A 9,564-nucleotide genomic window follows, 5' to 3' on the forward strand; every position below is an offset into this window, starting at 1 on the left:
TGCGGTATGGCAACAAGTATCCACTTTCTATAATGGGTTGTTGCCACACACAAGACAAACACTTGACTCTAGCTCCGGGGAACTTTTAGGTAATCGTCGCCCAAATGAAATTTATAATCAAATTGAGGAAATTGCTCAAATCAATTTTCAGTGGCACACTCCCCGAGGCACAAAATCTATTACCCCGGGCGCCCATAAGGTTGATGAAAGCACCTCCTTGCAAGCCCAAATCGAGGCCCTTTCTTCAAAAATCAAAAAGTTAGAAATAGCAAAAACGGCCTCGGCTATGGTTTGTGAAGGGTGTGGTGGGCCACGTGAAAATCAGAGTTGTATGATAGAAATGGATAATCAAACAGAAACGGTAAACTACATTGATCATAGACCTAGGGCGTCGGGTCCTCCAACGGGTACCTACAACCAAGGATGGCGTAACCACCCTAACCTTGGTTGGAGAGAACCAGGCAATAGTAGCAACCAACAAAATTAAACCAATGAACAAACTTTCAACAACTAAGAAACGAGTCACAAAATTTCTCTCAACAACAACAAGGGGGACGAGAGAGGCTTGAAGATCCCGTCTCTCGCCTCATCTCCGACACCGAAAAGAAAAACTCGGATCGATTTCAACAACTGGAATCGAACTTTAGAAATCAACAAGCAAGTATTCCAAACATTGAAAAACAAATAAGTCAACTAGCTCAAAATTTCTCTGAGAGACCACAAGGCGCGTTACCAAGCAATACCGAAACCAACCCAAAGGCGCAAGTGCATCTCATTACGTTGAGAAACCGTACCGTAGGTCTCGAGGAGGATCCGCTACCTCCAACTGAAAAGAGCCGGTCTAGCCAAACCACAACTTCGCCGACACCCCAACAAGAGACGGCTCCTCCACCAAATCAAGAGCCCACCAAGAATCCTCCGGTGCCGTACCCCGGTCGGTTACTTCGCCAAAAGACCGATGAGCAATTCACAAAATTCGTAAATTTACTAAAACAATTGCATGTTAATATTCCATTTGTCGAAGTCCTAACTCAAATGCCTAAATATTCAAAATTTATGAGGGACTTCCTCACTCACAAAAGGAAAATCGAATCATTGCAATTAGTTAATTTAAGCGAAGAATGCTCCGCCTTGCTACTCAACAAACTCCCGCAAAAGAAGATCGATCCCGGAAGCTTCACCATCCCTTGTTCAATTGGGGAATCACCCATTCGCAACGCACTAGCCGACCTCGGGGCTATTATTAACCTCATGCCTGCATCAATGTTTGACCGACTCAGACTAGGAAAAACAAGCCCTACGAAAATGTGCATAGAACTTGCCGATAGGTCCGTAAAATATCCACAAGGTATCGCTGAAAATCTATTGGTCAGAGTCAGAGACTTTGTCTTCCCGGCAGACTTTGCCATACTAGATATGGAAGAAGATACCGAAGTACCACTCATCTTAGGAAGGCCATTCCTAGCTATGGCCCACGCAGTGGTAGATATGAATGGTGGGACACTAACATTGAGGGTTGGGGACAAGGAGATGAAGTTTAGGGTTGGCAAGAGAGTAGTAGACGACGACCCGGTCAATTACATGAAAGTCATAGACTCAAGTTTGGATGATGCTCTCCGACGGTGCAACATGGGATACAAAACATCCCACTTGGGTAACATATAACTGGCTTTGGGTCTGGCCAAGGACCCTTATAAACGTGGTGCACCACAGAGGCATTCCGCGGAACTATCTTTAGTTTAGATTAATTTTTATGCTTTCTAGTTTAGTTTTAATTTTCAGGAATAAAACACACTCGGGATGATGAATGATACCAAGGGAAACTTGAACCAACACCCCATGCACAAAAACAGAGCCTCCTGACAAATTTTCTTCATTACAACAAGTTTAGCACGGGTCGTGCCTAGCCAACACGCCCCGTGCTCAAGGATCTGCAGAAAACGCCCAGTTCAGGTAACTGGACACGGGGCGTGTTCGCTGAACACGCCCCCGTGCCCAGCCTTCTGTTACTTTCTGTTACTGGCAACCTGAACACGGGGTCGTGCCCGGACACCACAGCCCGTGTCCAGATGCCCAGTAACATAAAATTTTGTTTTTAACACACCTTTTACACATACAATCAACCTAAAAACTTATTTTTGGGACACATTGAGGACAATGTGTAATTTAAGTGTGGGGGGATGCTAAAACCTTGAATTTTGCAAGTCCTAATTACAAGCCTTACACAAAACTCTATTGGAACCGCTAAACACCCCAAATTTTGTTTAAACTTTTCATTTTTTTTACTTGTCTTGGTTTAATTTGGGAATAACAAGTTCTAAAAAAGTTATATTTTTACGAATTTACAACCGATAGCGTCGTGATAAAAAGAAGCAACATAAGAAAATTATGAAACGGCATGACAAATCTAGTTAAAATTTGATTATATATATTTGATCACATTAAAAACCCAATCCCACAAAAAGTGAGTTTTGAGCCTTTATTGAGCATACAAATACACATCTTTAAACTAAATGCTCATTTTTCATTTCTTGTGTGAATAGCCGCTTGGTTTCTTACGATTCTAGAACTTGCCATGACGATACACTCCCGGTCTTTACCAACTTAAACCCAAGTAAGTAAATGATGGAGGCATTAGGACTAACCCCTTTTTCTTTCAACACCATTATTTTCTTTTTTTTTTACCACCTACCCAAAATCCCCCTAGTTAACCCCTTTGAGCCTAAACCTTTTCATTTCTTAACCCACAAAACAAACACCCTTTACCCACCAAAACCCTTTTTCATTTTAAACCCTTTATTTTTAGTAAAAAGCTCGGTTTTCATGTGACATTCCTTATCAAAAAAAGAGAAAAAAGAATGAGGAAGTCTAAGCAATAAACAAACAAGTTCATCAAAAGAAACTTTGTTTGAAAAATGCTTCATTGAAATAAAAAGTCACAAAAACAAAAAGTTTTACGAAAACCGACGCCTTTTACGCCTTTCGCCCTTTTCTACTAACCACTAACCCAAAACCACCTACATTTAACCCAAGCCTAACCCTTCCCCAAGTCCTCTTGATATTTACAAAGGTTAATAGTTAAAAACGAGGAGGATTGATTGCTTGGCAAGCATATGGTAGAAGTAAGTTCCATGCCGGTCTCGAGTGTTTCACCAAAATACATCTTCGGCCGAGTGTTGAGTGATCTCCCGTGAGGTATGTGAACTTGTATATAAATGGAATTTTAAAGAGGCATGTTATGCCCAAATAAGTAATTTCTCTAATGAAATGTTCTAAATAAATCATAACGAATAGGATTGTAAATAACATAAAAATAAAACCTAATAAAGATCTTGGAATCCTGATACTCAAGACAAGCCCAAAAACTTCTCTTCTACCCATTCCATTTGGGTGTGTAAGCCACGTTATAAAGAGTTTTGCTTGAGGACAAGCAAAGATTCAAGTGTGGGGGTATTTGATGTGTGTAAAATGCAACATATAAATTACATAAAATGAGGCATAAAACTAACCCTTTTTAGTACTAATGTTGAAAAAAGTGTGCTTTTCTCTTCCTTTTGTATTTTCAGGATTAAATGAGCTCAAATGAAAAAAAGAAGCAAAAAATGCAGCTAAATCTAACATAAATACAAGAAAAGGAATAAACATGGCATGCCCAACCCCTCGACAGCATCTTCCTAAGCAAAAACAAGACATCAGAATGCTGAATATGCCCAGTGCCCAGCGGACACGGGGGCATGCCCAAGTGTCTGCAGAAAAGACTAGAAGCTTCTATCTCCCAACACGGGGGCGTGCCCAGCTCCACACGGCCGTGGTCAACGCTAAGATTCGCAGAATCCAAGCAAATCTTGATAGTACAGATACGCTTCTACACACGGGGCCGTGCCTAGCAGACACGGGGGCGTGGTAAACTAATGCAGCCAAACTACAATTAATGAAGAAAGAGAAAGTGGATGGACACGGGGTCGTGCCCACTGCACACGGGGCCGTGTCTGGGCTTCTTTGCAGGCAATAAATAGAGGAGTTTGGTTCACTTCAAAGGCATCCCTTGGCAAACCACATCTCTCACACTTCACCCACCCTCCACCACCATCGCAACCCACATCCACCACCATCATCCATCATCCGTCATAGAGTGTGTGTAGTAGTCTCGGGATCCAAGATTGATAGTAAGAGTTGTTGACAATCAAAGGCCATGTTTGCCTAAGTCTCTAACATCACTTGGTGAAGACAAGCATTTAGTGTAATACTTTTTATTTTTAATCTTTTCGCACTTTTTATTTGGTTTTGTATTAATGACTTTAATAACTAGTTTCTTATGTTGAAGGTGAAACTTCCTTATCATTTGTCCGTGGTGTCTTGGCGTTATTTTACTGTCTATATAAAATAAAAGATTTACACCATTCATATCTCTACGGTCTATATAGAGATATGTTGGCTACCTGGTCGGGGGTTAAGGGAATGGTTTGGTAAGGTTCTTACCTTGTTCAGTGTATAGATCCTGCAAGGACCTGGGTCAAGCTTACTAGGACCTCCTTCAATACCCACTGGTATTGGATGGTGGGGGTGCGAATGGCTTGATCCCCTCATATGTAAACTACTATTAATACATTAACCCGATTACTTAGGATTGTATCCCTGCTGACTCAAACAACTTAGCCGAGGGTAAAGTCACCTTCAAAAGTGGGGCCTACCACATTACGCATTAATAACTTAATTAACTATCTTTCAATAATCCAACCCTTTAGGATTGTATGGTTGCTGACTCAAACTACTGGGTTGAGGGTAACGTCCCCTTCAAAAGAGGGACCTACTACTATAACTAAGATAATCTCTTAAAAAGTGCAAAAGTGCGGAAATAATCAAAGGTTACACTAAAGGCGAGTCGGATCCAAGTGATTCATATTGTCTATCTGTTTTTATTTTATTTTTATTTTCAGCATTTTTAGTTTTTATTTTCATGTTTAAAACCTTTTTTCTAAATTTTGATTTGATTAGAAGTTGAGGATAAACCGGTACTAAAAGCTCTTGTGTCCTTGTACGACCTCGGTATCTTACCAACGCTATACTACACTCACGATGGGTGCACTTGCCCATATGTGTGTTTAGTGTTAGTAAAATATCGTGTTTTATAAATTTAAAACTTGACTAAAGTGTTAAAAAGGGCTAAAAATATACATAAAAACCTATCACACACTGCACACATCAGTACCCGTTGGGGGACCCGACGGCCTAGGTCTATTATCAATGTAGTTTACCATTTCCGTTTGATTGTCCATTTCTTTCATACAACTCCAACTTTCATGTGGCCCACCACACCCTTCGCAAGTCATAACGAAGGCCATTTTTGCCATTTCTAACTCTTTGATTTTCGAAGAGAGGGCCTCGATTTGGGCTTGTAAAGAAGTGCTCTCATCTACCTTATGGGCGCCCGGGCCAATAGATTTGGTGCCTCGGGGAGTGTGCCATTGAAAATTGTTTTGAGCAATTTCCTTAATTTGATTGTAAATTTCATTTGGGCGACGATTACCTAGAAGTCCCCCGAAGCTAGAGTCAAGCGTTTGTCTTGTGTGTGGCAACAACCCATTATAGAAAGTGGATACTTGTTGCCATATTGCAAGACCATGATGCGGGCATTTTCTTAATAGCTCCTTGAATCTTTCCCAAGTTTCATATAAGGATTCCCCGTCCTCTTGCGAGTATGTATTAATTTCAGTCATTAATTTAGCCATTTTAGAAGGAGGGAAATACTTATATAGAAACTTTTGGGCTAGTTCATCCCAAGTATTTACCGAACCACTTGGGAGGGTGTTAAGCCAAGCCTTAGCTCGGTCTTTTAGTGAAAACAAGAACATTCAGAGGCGGATGGCGTTGTTTGATGCTCTGTTGATCTGAAAAGTATCACATATTTCCAAAAAGTTGGTAATATGTAAATGGGGATCTTCGTCCGCAAGCCCATGGAATGTTGCGGTGTTTTGGAGCATTTGTATTAAATGCGGGCATCGACATTCGGTGCATTGATAGCGGCGCCGAGATTACCCACCATGGGCCGTAGGTAATCCATTAGGGTACGCTGATCCGCCATTGGAAGTGGGTCCCCCGAAACTTTCTCTTGGATTTTAGCTTTAATTCTTTTTCTTAGAAAGCGTTCGGGTTCGTCTAGAGGTTCTTTTATGTCTTTATTGGAACTCGAGCTCATGCACTGCGTAGGAAGTTCAGGTGCTGCGCCTGGGTCCCAAGTCCTGCGATAGAAACAAAAAAACATTGTTGGTTAGAAGTCTCACCACGGCCCCGTGGTCGCTGACCACGGCCCGTGGTCATGGTTACAGTGATTGTTTTCTGGATCCTGGTTACTGGAAGGTTCAACACGACCCCGTGCTGCACCGGCACGGCCCCGTGCTGCACCGGCACGGCCCCGTGCTGCACCGGCACGGCCCCGTGGTCACCTTTCTGTAACTCAGAAAACAAAAACTGCCAGTAAGGATGCTGGGCATGGCTCGTGTCCGACCAGGCACGGCCCCGTGCTGAAGTCTGCAGAAGCTGAAAAGTCAAGAAAAATCCTAAAAAAAAAAAGAAAAAATAAGAAAAATGATTAGGCCGTTGATTCCAAACTTTCTTAAAATCCTTGTGTCCCCGTCAACGACGCCAAAAACTTGATGCGTGTTGAGTGCGTTATGATTTTTATTGATATTTTAAGACCATTTTACACATTAGTCAAGTTTTAAATTTATAAAACACGATATTCTACTAACTGTTGGCCCATGTTCCGACCCTGAATAATCAGTAGAGAATGTTCATCTTCAAGTACGAAGGCGGAATCAACATAAATGAAGTAACAACAGCTTTCCTATTCAATTCCTTTCCTTTTACTGCTTTCTGAAGTGAATTTGACAGAGTTTTGCTACCAAAAGCATGGAACAGTTCCGCTTCAATGTTCAACAACAACTACTAATGTTTCGCTTCAACTGCCTATATATAGTCTATGTGGTTTCGCTTGAATGACATGATCTACAAGCGAAACCTCCTTCAATACCCTTGAAGCGAAACCCCTTTGACTAATAAGCGGAACCTTTACAACTTATGCTCACACAAGTGAAACTAACATAAAATACATGAAATTGACTTTCTAGCTTCTAATTTGACCAATCTTGACCTAAGACTTGATGTCGACGTAGTCAACAGACATTCCGTGCATCAACACTAACACTAAACACACACATGGGCAAGTGCACCCATCGTGAGCGTTGTATAGCATTGGTAAGATACCGAGGTCGTCCAAGGACACAAGAGATTTTAGTACCGGTTTATCCTCAACGTCTAATCAAACTAATTTTTTTATAAAAAGTTTTAAGCATGAGAAGTAAAAACTAAAAATGCTGAAAATAAAAATAAAATAAAACAGATAGACAAGATGAATCACTTGGATCCGACTCGCCTTTAATGTATCCTTTGATGATTTCCGCACTTTTTCACTTTTTAAGAGATTATCTTAGTTATAGTAGTAGGCCCCTCTTTTGAAGGTGACGTTACCCTCAACCCAGTGGTTTGAGTCAGCAAGGATACAATCCCAAAGGGTCGGAATAATGGAAGATAATTAATTAATTTATTAATGCGAAAAGTGGTAGGCCCCTCTTTTGAAGGTGACGTTACCCTCGGCTAAGTGGTTTGGGTCAGCAGAGATACAATCCCAAGTAGTCGGTTTAATGTATTAATAGTAATTAACATATGAGGGGATCAAGCCATTCGCACCCCCGCCATTCAATACCAGTGGGTATTGAAGGAGGTCCTAGTAAGCTTGACCCAGGTCCTTGCAGGATCTATTCACTGAACATGGCAAGAACCTTACTAAACCATTCCCTTAACCCCCGACCAGGTAGCCAACATATCTCTATATAGACCGTAGAGATATGAATGGTGAAAATCTTTTACTTTATATAGACAGTAAAGTAATGCCAAGATACCATGGACAAATGATAAAGAAGTTTCACCTTCAACATAAGAAACTAGTTATTAAAGTCATTAATACAAAACCAAATAAAAAGTGCGAAAAGATTAAAAATCAAAAGTAATACATTAAATGCTTGTCTTCACCAAGTGATGTAAGAGACTTAGCCAAACATGGCCTTTGATTGACAAGAACTCTTACGATCAATCTTGTATCCCGAGACTACTACACACACTCTAAGGTAGATGATGGATGATGGTGGTGGATGTGGGTGTTGTAGTGGTGGTGGAGTGGTGGCAAAGTGGGAGAGAGGTGGTTTGCCAAGGGATCCCTTTGAAGAGAACCAAACACCCCTATTTATAGCCCGAACAGAAGCCCAGCTACGGCCCCGTGTCCGCTGGACACGCCCCCATGGTCATCTCCTTTCTCTTCCTTCATTAATTGCAATTGTTTGCATTAGGCTCAACACGGCCCCGTGTTCGCTGGGCACGGCCCCGTGTGCAGAAGCGTATCTGTACTATCAAGATTTGCAAGATTCTGCAAATCTTAGCGTTAACCACACCCCGCGCAGAGCTGGGCACACCCCGGTGGTGGGCATATAGAAGCTTCCACAACTTTGTCCATTTCTGTAGACATCTGACCACGCCCCCGTGTCCAGTGGGCACGGGCCGTAGTCAGCCCTCTATTTCTTGTTTTTGCTTGGGGAGATGCTGTCGAGGGGTCGGGCATGCCATGTTTATTCCTTTTCTTTGTATTTATGCTAGTTTCTGCTGCATATTTGTTCCTTTAAGCTCATTTGGTCCTGAAAATACGAAAGGAAGACAAAAGCACACTTTTTCCAACACTAGTACTAAAAAGGGGTTGGTTTTATGCCCCATTTAATGTAATTTTTATGTTGCATTTTGCACACATCAGTGGCAATAGGTAGGGATGGGAATGATCAGATGTATCTAGTTGCTTGGGCAGTTATAGAAGGTGAAAACAATGACAGTTGGTGGTGCTTCATGAATGAAATGAAGAAGTGCATAGAAGTATCTGATGAAGGGAAGGGTTGGACACTAGTATATGACCAACAAAAGGTAAGTTTTTGTATAGTGTAAATACTTATTAATTCTTTAACAAATGTTTGGTGTATTATAATATGCTGCCACTACTAGAAAAAATGGTTTTTGTCATGTAATTTTTTGTTACAAAATGGTAGCAAATTCCTTATTGTCACCAGTTTGCCACCGAAAATACGGTGACAAAAGGGACACATGTAGCCCAAGTTAGAGCCATTTCAGTGAAGCCCCTTTTGTCACGCGATCTTGGGCCTCCAAGTACAAGATGGCCCGCTCCTCCACACTTGGGCCCGCATCACAACCCAACTAACCTAAACCCTACCCTATATATGTATAAACCTTAATAAACCCTCATTCTACTTTTTTCAAACATAAAACCCTACTTAAAACACACAGCCACCCCTCTTTCTCTCCCTTATCCAGAAATTCGGCGACCAGTATCTCCGGTCGGCAGCCGGACATCCTTCTCCGGCATGTACTGTTCCCACACTGGCCATCTCTATCTCGTTCCTTCATATGCCCCTTTCTCGTAGACGATCTAACCCCTAACCTCCTCTCTAT

General features: G+C 41.6%; 1 non-coding gene across 1 annotated transcript; it reads left to right on the forward strand.

Moving 5' to 3' along the window:
- Nucleotides 1–5,616: 5,616 nt before the first annotated feature.
- On the forward strand, nucleotides 5,617–5,723 carry LOC118481385. The gene has a single exon (XR_004865592.1). It is a non-coding gene; the product is annotated as a small nucleolar RNA R71 (small nucleolar RNA).
- The last annotated feature ends 3,841 nt before the right edge of the window (nucleotides 5,724–9,564 follow it).

This window comes from Helianthus annuus, chromosome 8 (genome assembly GCF_002127325.2).
Source record: "Helianthus annuus cultivar XRQ/B chromosome 8, HanXRQr2.0-SUNRISE, whole genome shotgun sequence".
Classification (NCBI taxonomy): domain Eukaryota; kingdom Viridiplantae; phylum Streptophyta; class Magnoliopsida; order Asterales; family Asteraceae; genus Helianthus; species Helianthus annuus.